The sequence below is a fragment of the Vigna unguiculata genome, unplaced genomic scaffold (genome assembly GCF_037176805.1).
Source record: "Vigna unguiculata cultivar grain cowpea cultivar isolate G323 ecotype 2 unplaced genomic scaffold, ASM3717680v1 ptg000458l, whole genome shotgun sequence".
Classification (NCBI taxonomy): domain Eukaryota; kingdom Viridiplantae; phylum Streptophyta; class Magnoliopsida; order Fabales; family Fabaceae; genus Vigna; species Vigna unguiculata.
Window position 1 is genome coordinate 12,501 of NW_028197093.1, and position 11,835 is coordinate 24,335.

The following is an 11,835-nucleotide window of genomic DNA, read 5'->3' on the forward strand; positions in this document are numbered from 1 at the left end:
AATTCAAAAAGTTGCGGAGACGGGATTTGAACCCGTAACCTCAAGGTTATGAGCCTTGCGAGCTACCAAGTTGCTCTACTCCGCGATAAAGAAAAGAATTGATAACTAATGAACAAAAACAAAGATGGAATGCGTCCCTTTACCATATCTATATAAATAGAATAAACCATTTATACATAACGGTAAAGGGACCCTCCTATGATCGCTGATAATAAAATGAAAAAAATGAAGATAATTGGAAATCCTTACCAACTGGATCTTGTTGCACCCGGCAAGAAACATGCATGAACCATTTCCCGAAGTATGTGTCCAGATAATCCAAAGTCTCGATAATTAGCTCTCGGTCTTCCGGTCGAAAAACAACGTCGATGAAGACGTATAGGTGCACTATTACGCGGTAGTGATTCTAATTTTCCATGAATTTCCCATTTCTCACTTAACGACGGAACTTTGCTTATTTCTTTTTTTGAGGATCGGCGAATCAAATGATATTTCTGTTCCAATTTTTGTCTCTTCTTTTCCCTCTGAATAACACTTTTCCTTGCCATAATGGTTAATTTGCTATTAGCATCAATGATAGAAGTCGGATCCTAGATGTATAAGTGGCTTCTCTTCCCTATAGAAGGAAATGAGATTCTTGCCAGATATATATAATAAAGAATTCAATTAACCGAATTTGCCCGATGTAGAGGCAATTAAGAAGGCTGCATAAGTAAATATATAACCTACGGAAAAGTGGGCTAGTCCAACCAATCTTGCTTGCACAATGGAAAGAGCCACTGGTTTATCTCTCCATCGAATCAAATTAGCCAAAGGTGTACGTTCATGAGCCCATGCCAAAGTTTCAATCAATTCCTGCCAATATCCGCGCCAAGAAATTAAGAACATAAATCCAGTAGCCCAAACAAGATGTCCAAACAAGAACATCCATGCCCAGACTGATAAACTATTCATACCAAAAGGGTTATATCCATTGATAAGTTGTGAAGAGTTCAACCATAGATAATCTCTTAACCATCCCATCAAATAGGTAGAAGATTCATTAAACTGTGAAATATTACCCTGCCATAGTGTAATGTGTTTCCAATGCCAATAAAAAGTAACCCATCCAATGGTATTTAACATCCAGAAAACTGCCAAATAAAATGCGTCCCAAGCGGAAATATCACAAGTTCCGCCTCGTCCCGGGCCATCACAAGGAAAACTATAACCAAAATCTTTTTTATCAGGCATTAACTTAGAACCACGCGCATCCAAAGCACCTTTTACTAAAATCAAAGTAGTTGTATGTAAACCAAGAGCAATAGCATGATGAACCAAGAAGTCTCCAGGCCCTATTGTTAAGAATAGAGAATTACTATTCTCATTTACAGCGTTTAACCAACCAGGCAACCATATGCTTCGTCCCGCATTGAACGCCGGACTGTTCGTTGAAGATAAAAGTATATCGAACCCATAGGAAGTTTTACCATGAGCAGATTGTATCCATTGGGCAAATATAGGTTCAATCAAAATTTGTTTCTCCGGAGTACCAAAAGCAAGCATGACATCGTTATGGACATAAAGTCCCAGAGTATGGAACCCCAGAAAGAGGCTAGCCCAACTTAAGTGGGATATGATAGCTTCTTTATGGTCTAACATTCTTGCCAAGACATTATCTTGATTCTGCTCTGGATTATAATCTCTAATAAAAAAGATAGCTCCATGAGCAAAAGCCCCTGTCATAATGAAGCCTGCTATATATTGATGATGAGTATATAAGGCAGCTTGAGTAGTAAAGTCTTGCGCTATAAACGCATAAGCAGGTAAAGAGTACATGTGTTGTGCTACCAAGGAAGTAATAACCCCTAAAGAGGCTAGAGCAAGACCTAATTGAAAATGAATTGAATTATTGATTGTATCATAAAGACCCTTATGCCCACGCCCCAATCTACCCCCCGGAGGAGTATGTGCTTCTAAAAGATCTTTAATACTGTGACCAATCCCGAAATTAGTTCTATACATATGGCCAGCAACTAGAAAAATAAACGCAATAGCCAAATGATGGTGTGCAATATCAGTTAACCATAAACTTTGAGTTTGCGGATGAAATCCTCCGAGAAGTGTTAGAATAGCAGTTCCTGCTCCTTGAGGGGTACCAAATATATGATTATTGGAATCTGGGTTTTGAGCATAAAGATTCCACTGACCTGTAAAAAATGGACCTAATCCCTCGGGGTGCGGCAAGATATCTAATAAATTGTTCCATCGAACGGATTCCCCCCTGGACCCCGGAATAGCAACATGAACTAAATGCCCTGTCCAAGCCAAGGAACTTACTCCGAATAGTCCTGACAAATGATGATTGAGGCGGGATTCGGCATTTTTAAACCACGAAACACTCGGTTTCCATTTTGGTTGTAGGTGTAACCAACCTGCTATTAAAGATATAATAGAAAGTATTAATAGAAAAATAGCTCCAGTATAAAGATCCCCATTAGTACGTAAACCGATTGTATACCACCACTGATAAACACCAGAATAGGCTATATTAACAGGACCTAGAGCACCCCCTCGAGTAAAAGCTTCTACAGCTGGTTGACCAAAATGAGGATCCCAAATTGCATGAGCAATAGGTCTTACATGTAAAGGATCCTGTACCCATGTCTCAAAATTACCTTGCCAAGCTACATGAAAGAGATTCCCGGAAGTCCACAGAAAAATGATTGCTAATTGCCCGAAATGAGAAGCAAAAATATTCTGATAAAGACGTTCCTCAGTAATATCATCATGACTTTCGAAGTCATGTGCGGTAGCAATACCAAACCAAATACGACGAGTAGTGGGGTCTTGAGCTAAGCCTTGACTAAAGCTTGGAAATCTTAATGCCATAATGATTTTCAAATCCTCCTAGCTATTATCCTACTGCAATAATTCTTGCTAAGAAGAATGCCCATGTTGTGGCAATTCCACCTAGAAGGTAATGTGTTACTCCTACAGCACGTCCTTGTACAATGCTCAAGGCTCTGGGCTGAGTAGCAGGAGCAACTTTTAATTTATTATGAGCCCAAACAATGGATTCAATAAGTTCTTGCCAATAACCACGCCCGCTGAATAGAAACATTAAACTAAAAGCCCATACAAAATGTGCACCCAAGAAAAAAAGACCATATGCAGATAATGAAGAACCATAAGACTGAATTACCTGGGATGCCTGCGCCCATAAGAAATCACGAAGCCACCCATTAATGGTAATGGAACTCTGCGCAAAATTTCCTCCTGTGATATGAGTTACTATCCCTTGATCACTTATACTACCCCAAACATCTGACTGCATTTTCCAACTGAAATGGAATATAACTACGGAAATTGAATTGTACATCCAAAATAGTCCTAAGAAGACATGATCCCAAGCGGATACTTGGCATGTCCCCCCTCTTCCAGGTCCATCACAAGGGAAACGAAAACCTAGATTTGCTTTATCCGGTATCAATCGTGAACTACGAGCAAATAGAACACCCTTTAAGAGTATCAATACTGTTACATGAATTGTAAATGCATGAATATGATGGACCAAAAAATCCGCAGTTCCTAAAGGAATAGGTAACAAAGCAACTTTACCGCCCACTGCTACTAAATTTTCACCTCCCCAAGTCAAACTGGTACTTGTTGCTGCACCTGGGGCTGTTGTGCCAGGTGCTAAAGCGTGGGTATTTTGTATCCATTGAGCAAAGATCGGCTGTAATTGTATAGCAGTATCTGAAAACATATCTTGAGGGCGCCCTAATGCGCTCATGGTATCATTATGAATATACAAACCAAAACTGTGAAAACCTAAAAAGATACATACCCAGTTAAGATGTGATATGATTGAATCACGATGTCTAAGGACACGATCTAATAGATCGTTGTATCGAATAGTCGGATCATAATCTCTTACCATAAAAATCGCTGCATGCGCAGCAGCACCGACTATGAGAAATCCACCAATCCACATGTGATGTGTAAACAATGACAGTTGTGTACCATAGTCAGTAGCTAGGTATGGATAAGGAGGCATAGAATACATATGGTGAGCTACAACAATGGTCAAAGAGCCTAACATAGCTAGATTAATAGATAATTGAGCATGCCATGACGTTGTTAGAATCTCATATATACCTTTATGACCCTGGCCTGTAAATGGACCTTTATGTGCCTCTAAAATGTCTTTTATATTGTGACCAATACCCCAGTTGGTCCTATACATGTGACCCGCTATCAAGAAAAGAATTGCAATAGCTAAATGATGGTGTATAATATCGGTCAGCCATAAACCTCCAGTTACTGGATCTAATCCTCCACGAAAAGTAAGAAATTCTCCGTATTTTGACCAATTCAAGGTAAAAAATGGGGTTGCTCCCTCGGAAAAACTCGGATAAAGTTGAGCCAAAAGATCCCGATTTAGGATAAATTCATGAGGAAGTGGTATCTCTTTGGGATCTACTGCAGCATTTAGAAATTGGTTAATCGGTAAAGATACATGTATTTGATGTCCTGCCCAAGAAAGAGACCCCAACCCTAGGAGCCCTGTCAAATGGTGATTCAACATAGATTCTACATCTTGGAACCAAGCCAATTTTGGAGCAGCTTTGTGATAATGAAACCAACCAGCAAAAAGCATTAAGGCTGCAAAGACCAATGCACCAATTGCAGTACAATAGAGTTGTAATTCATTAGTTATTCCAGATGCTCTCCAAATCTGAAAAAAACCAGAGGTTATTTGTATTCCTCGGAACCCCCCCCCTACATCACCATTCAATATTTCTTGACCCACTATTGGCCAAACCACCTGAGCACTAGGCCTAATGTGAGTAGGATCACTTAACCATGCCTCATAATTGGAAAAACGAGCACCATGAAAATACATGCCACTCAGCCAAAGAAAGATGATAGAGAGTTGGCCAAAATGCGCACTAAAAACTTTTCGGGAAATCTCCTCTAAATCATTAGTATGGCTATCAAAATCATGAGCGTCAGCATGTAGGTTCCAGATCCAAGTAGTAGTATCTGGTCCCTTAGCTATTGTTCTTGAGAAATGACCAGGTTTTGCCCATTCCTCAAAAGAAGTTTTTATAGGATCCCTATCTACCAAAATTTTAACTTCTGGTTCCGGTGAACGAATAATCATTGAGTCCTCCTCTTTCCAGACAACACATACAAAGAGACCTGCCAACATAAAACAGAATTAGTGAACTTATTAGAGATGTTTCTATTGAGTTTTGTTCTCTCCTATCTCTCATGTATTGGATATCTTAGTAAATTTCATTTCTTTAGTTTTTCACTAGAACAATTATGATCTCGAAGTCAATTCGGGGCAAGTGTTCGAATCTATTATGACATAAGAGTGAGGCGCTCAACGGACCTATTTTAATCTTCTAAGACCTTTTTGGGAACTCTGAATGGAAGTTCAATAATTTTTCGTGCAGCCTAATCAAATGTATTCAGATTTTATTCTAATTCTATTCCTTAGATTTTATTTTTTTTTTTAGATAAAGTATAAGTATGTACTCTATTTCAAATTGAGCAGGCATTAGCATTCATTATTAGGCAATATACCTATATTTTATTTCTTTTTTTGAAGGTCTCTTTTCTTAATTTGATTGAATATTAGTTTAAATAACAGAAAAAAGGAGAAAATTATCTACTGTATCCACATCTCGTTTATTTCTATGAAATACTAGACAAAATCGAACAAAATTAGAAGGGATATATTTAAATTATGTGATTGGTCGTTCCTATAGAAATGATTTTTGAATTTGATAGGGACAAGAAACAAGAATTTATAACAATATATATTTATCTATCTATATCTTTATATAGATAGATAAATATATAAGAAAAAAAAGAAACAGAGTGTTCTTATTCAAAACGCCCTGTGATCTTCAACCAATTCTGTGCTGCAATATAATTACCGGGGGTGAGAGCTATAGCTTGTTTCCAATATTCAGCGGCTTGATTAAACCAAGACTCCGCAACTTCTGAGTCTCCCTGCCGAATGGCCTGTTCTCCTCGGTCGAAATAGGTGAGTCAATTCCTTTCCTTAGAACCGTACTTGAGAATTTCCTGACTCATACGGCTCAGTAGTCAATTCTTTTTTTGTTCTATTATCTTGAAGTTAACTAAAAGAAAAAAAGAAATTATTAATATGAGTTTCAAACTTTCATTTTTACTAATAAATAAAGAATTTCAAAGAATTTCATCTTTTTTTTTAGTTTTATCTTTTCTCCTACCTTCAGAAAAGGGAATCAAGCATTGGCATTAACGCCCTAATTCTAATTTTCTGAAAGGTAACTATCTCGATTTTATATATCATATACAAAAATATATGATAGATTCATTTCTATAGAATCTTGGTAAAAGTTTTTTCTTTCTTATCTTATAAGTTCTTATAAGTAAAGAGAAAATACTTTCTATCTTTGGGATTTGATACTACACCGCTGCTCAAAATACCAGGGGATCCTTTTTATTACATAAGTGGATTCCTGACTTCTTTATTTATCATGAGATAAGGAAGCAGTTTTTATTATATCGATTGAAAACCGTGTTAATTGATCCTTACGATGCTTCCTTTATCAATTAGATCTTTTATCCATAGAAAAAGAGGGTATCTAGACATATCGATTTCTTCATATTTTTACTTCTATGAAGTTTCTTTGCTACAGCTGATAAAAATCGTTGTTTTGAACGATATATATATGTAGAAAGCCTTTCTTATTTATAATTATTTATATTTCTATATTTCTTATATTAAAATTTGTGGATTTGCTTGTTCTTTTCTTTTTTCTTTCTATAGTGGAGATAGTCGCACGTAATGACAGATCACGGCCATATTATTAAAAGCTTGGGGTAAAAATGGGTTTCGTTCGAGCGCCCGAAAATAATATTCCAAAGCTTTAGTATGTTCTCCGTTACTTGTGTGAATAAGGCCTATGTTATAAAGTATATAACTTCGATCATAGGGATCAATTTCCAGTCGCATAGCCTCATAATAATTCTGTAAAGCTTCTGCATAATTTCCTTCAGATTGAGCTGACATCCGTTACGGTCGTCATTCGGTTCAAAGAATCTCCGCTCCAGAACTGTACGTGAGATTTTCATCTCATACGGCTCCCCCCTTATGTGTGTAATGAGAAAAATCCATCAAATCAAAAAATATTCCAGTATTCTCATTCTCAACTGAACAGAGCTAGTGTTTTTACAATAAATCTCTAGCCAACCTTCCTGTCAAAAATTATTTCTTAACATTAAGTATGTAGGTACTTGATAAAAAAAAATAAGAACTTCAACAATTTCTTTGTCCTCTACGCTGCTTAATTTCCTGGAATTAGTCACCTCAATAATCTTCGATGGTTCTATGGGTATCCAAAATATGAACGAGATGGATATTTATTGTCCCAACCATTCCTGTTAGTCCCAATCTCGATAAGCCATGGATATAGATAGATACAAAGTTTTCGTGTCCTTGATTCCCAAGCGTAGTGCTTCTTTCCCAATGTTGCCTATCAGTACTAGTAATTTGGGGTTGACCTAACCCCATAAGTATAGGTATAACCTTTCGCTTAATACTAGAAACCTAAAATTCAAGCATATAAGGCTTCATTAATCGAGGATACACGACAGAAGGAATTAATCCTTTTATTTACAAATTTCACCTTCAACACGCGTGGGGTTTTTCCATTCCATTTTTTTTTGACCGAAATCGGTCAAAAAAAATGGAATCAAATCACACCATCTCTGTAATAAGTGAATGCCCTTTTTTCTCCTGAAGTTGTCGGAATTATTCGTAATAAGATATTGGCTACAATTGAAAAGGTCTTATCTATAAAATTTTCATTTATCCGAGATCTAGGCATAGGTAGAAATCCATTCTATAATTTAATTAATCATGGTGTGAGAGAATCAATCCCACAAATAAAGGAATTGTATAATTATAATACAGTGCGAAATAACGTAAAAATGAACTCATCAATCAAATTTGTTTATCCTAAGACCTTGTAGGAGGTTTTTTTTTAATTTTACTTTGTATTTTTATAGTTTGAATAGGTTTTATGCATTTATGAAAAATAGGATTGATTCACTATTCAACATTCAACCGGTTTCTGGGCATCATTATATAGGAGAGATGGCCGAGTGGTTCAAGGCGTAGCATTGGAACTGCTATGTAGGCTTTTTGTTTACCGGGGGTTCGAATCCCTCTCTTTCCGAATCTTTACCAAATTCATCAATATTACTCATCCCAATGCATACCATTATTTCATATTTCAAATTTGTTTGTTGATATGGACAACTTTATATTCCTCATTTTTCGGTAATACAAAAAATAGTGGATAACGGGTGGGCAAGGAATAAAAATTTTCGCATATCCATGTCTATGATATATGAATAGCAGAAAATCCTTGTAAAAAAAACTCTTGTTATTTTAGTTAAGTTTAAGTTTGACGAGAATAATATTCTACAACCAGTAATTCATTTATTTTCAAACCAACCCATTTATTATCTATTATTTGATTAATTAAACCTTTATATTGGAAAGGGTGAACAGTCAAATGATTTGGCAATTTCTCATGGGGGGCTGAATCAAAATAATTTTGAATAAGAGTTTTAGATTTTTGTTCATCCTTTGCTGTAATAATATCTTGAGGTTTACAACGATAACTTGGTATATCCACTATACGACCATTAACTAAAACATGTCTATGGTTTATAAATTGGCGGGCTTGAGGAATAGTCGCAGCCATACCCAATCGAAAAAGTATGTTATCCAAGCGCATTTCAAGTAGTTGTAATAAAACCTGACCAGTTGATCCTTTAGCTTTTCCGGAGATACGAACGTATTTAAGCAATTGTCGTTCTGTAAGACCATAATGAAAACGCAATTTTTGTTTTTCTTCTAAACGAATACGATATTGAGATTTTTTACTGAAGCGCAATTGATTTCGAAATTCGTTTTTGACTGTTGGCCTTTTACTAGTAAGTCCTGGTAAATATCCTAGACGACGTATTTTTTTGAAACGAGGTCCTCTGTAACGTGACATAAAAACTCCTTTTTTAAAATGAAAAATCTTATAAATCGAAATGAAAACTAAACGAAATGAAAAATATTATAGAATTCTAAATGAAGCGAAATCTACTAAAGTTTTATAGTACAAAGAAGAATTAGATGAATTTTATCAATATCCGAATTTATTGTATATAAAAGAATACAAAAAAGTAGGTTAATTTCTTGATTTCTTCCGCAGAGATCGAACTCTCCCAATTTTTTATTTCTAAAAAAGATATTATCAATTATGTAAAAAACAAATAGAGAAAAGCCGGTTATCGGATTCGAACCGATGACCATCGCATTACAAATGCGATGCTCTAACCTCTGAGCTAAACCGGCTAATGTAAACGAAATATACATATGCAGAAGAATTGAATGGGATCTTAGTTATCAATTTTTAGTTATTTATAACAAAATTCAAATTAATACAAACATCAAAAATAGAGAAAGAAAATATAGAAAATCAAACCCAATTTTTATTATTTCTATTATTTATTTTATCTGATAACATAAAGTGCAAGATAATAATTAATATTATATTAATATAATTTATTTAATATAATTTATTTCGATCTACTATTCTAGATATATATTATTAAATTGATTTCTTTCAAAAAGATTATTTATTAGTACTTAAAGTAAATTTGAATAAATATAAATTTTAGTAAATATTTATTAAGGAATTCCATATTTCTAAGTAAATGTCTAATTCTATATTATATTCAATTAAAAGAATGGTTTTTTTTAGCCACTAGATTCGTTTTAGTTATATAAATTGTATATGAATAAATGGATTGTTTATTTTCTTTTTTTTTTTAAGCAAAAACAAAAAAAAAAAAAGAATCGACCATTCGAGTATTCTAAATTGTATGAAAAAAGAAGATAAGTAGGTACATAGAAGATAAGTAGATATGTGGTCTATATCTGTGTATATTGAATTGTTAATATATAGATATTAGAATTAGTTCTGATTCAAACAAATAAAGGTATCCAATATAGATGAAATAAAATCTATAAAATTGGAGAAAGGGGTTTTTAATATTTAATAAAATAATATGTATTTAATGAATTCAAAAGTTCCCGCATAATTCTCATAATAGAAATGAAAAAAAAAGCATTCTATTATAATCAGATTCAAATAAAAAAAAAGATGGGGATATGGCGAAATTGGTAGACGCTACGGACTTAATTGGATTGAGTTTTGGTATGGAAACTTACCAAGTAATAATTTTCAAATTCAGAGAAACCCTGGAATTCACAATGGGCAATCCTGAGCCAAATCCTGTTTTCTGAAAACAAATAAAAATTCAGAAAGTGATAATAAAAAAGGGATAGGTGCAGAGACTCTATGGAAGCTGTTCTAACAAACGAAATTGACGACTTTTTTTATTGCATTAGTAAAAGAATCCTTTCACCAAAATTACAGGAATGGATCAAAGATAAACATTTAGAAACATATATATATACTGAAATACTCTTTCAATTTGTTACTTTTTATTTTATTATTGAAGATCTATTTGTGATAAAAATATTCACAAATGAAAAATGTGAATCAAATCAATTCGAAGTTGAAGAAAAGATGGAATATTTATTGATGAAATTATTCACTTCATCATAATCGGCTAAAACCCTTGAAGAACTGATAAATCAGATGAGAATAAAGATAGAGTCCTATTCTACATGTCAATACCGACAACAATGAAATTGAAAGTAAGAGGAAAATCCGTCGACTTAAGAAATCATGAGGGTTCAAGTCCCTCTATCCCCAAAAATACTTTTTCATTTTCTAATTTTTTTCCTATATCCTCTCTATCTTGAAGTCCTTATTTATGTGTTTTATTCGATTTATTATTTCCCAACGAAATTGGAATTTTTATTTTCATCAATTTCCTATCTATCATAATTTTCTTATCTATCATAATGACAAGGGACGAGTTTTGGAATAGATATAAATATATATGTGAAACACATAGAATTTTTTTTAATCAGAAATGTATAAATTAATATCTTATTTTTTAGCAAGGAATTTTCATATGCGTAATTAACGATTAACAATAAAAAATAATTATTACTGCGGAAACTCACTTACAAACTTTTTTTTTACTTAGTTGATATAGATTCATTAACATAGATTTTAAAAATCTTTTAAAATCAAAGTATTAAGCTTCAAGAATGGTCGGGATAGCTCAGTTGGTAGAGCAGAGGACTGAAAATCCTCGTGTCACCAGTTCAAATCTGGTTCCTGACACAAGATTCATTTGTATGAGTATCTATCCCCCATATTCATTTTAATGAATATGGGGGATAGATACTCATACAAATTTGTGTTCTTCTAGATTCTGATACATAACATATTTCTTTGATCTATTTAGGTATCTGTAGATATACTTTTCCTAGATGATTAAAGAATAGATGCAATTTTTTATTAGGTATATTCGCTTATCTATAGTATCTATATATATATAGATATAGATATATAGATAATGAATTCTTTATCTATTTTTTTCCTTTTTTTTCTGCGATACAAAAAAAGGTTTCTATTTCCATAATATTCGAGTGGTTTAATTAGTTGGTTAAAAGACCTAAAAGTCGAAGTTCTGGGGTGGAGTGAGAATATTAAGAATTCATCTGAGAAGGATTACCAAAATAGAATCGAGCCCTTTTCTTTGTGTTTTTTTTTTCGTGGCCGTATAATTGATGGTGATGTGCACGTTATATAGTTTATTATAAAGATAAAGAATTAGTTTATTATAAAGATAAAGAATTTTTGC

At 33.9% G+C, this 11,835-nt stretch overlaps 1 non-coding gene across 1 annotated transcript; it reads left to right on the forward strand.

The window, feature by feature from the left end:
• The first annotated feature begins 8,137 nt into the window (after window positions 1-8,137).
• Window positions 8,138-8,225, forward strand: TRNAS-GGA (transfer RNA serine (anticodon GGA)). The gene has a single exon. It is a non-coding gene; the product is annotated as a tRNA-Ser (tRNA).
• Window positions 8,226-11,835: the final 3,610 nt, after the last annotated feature.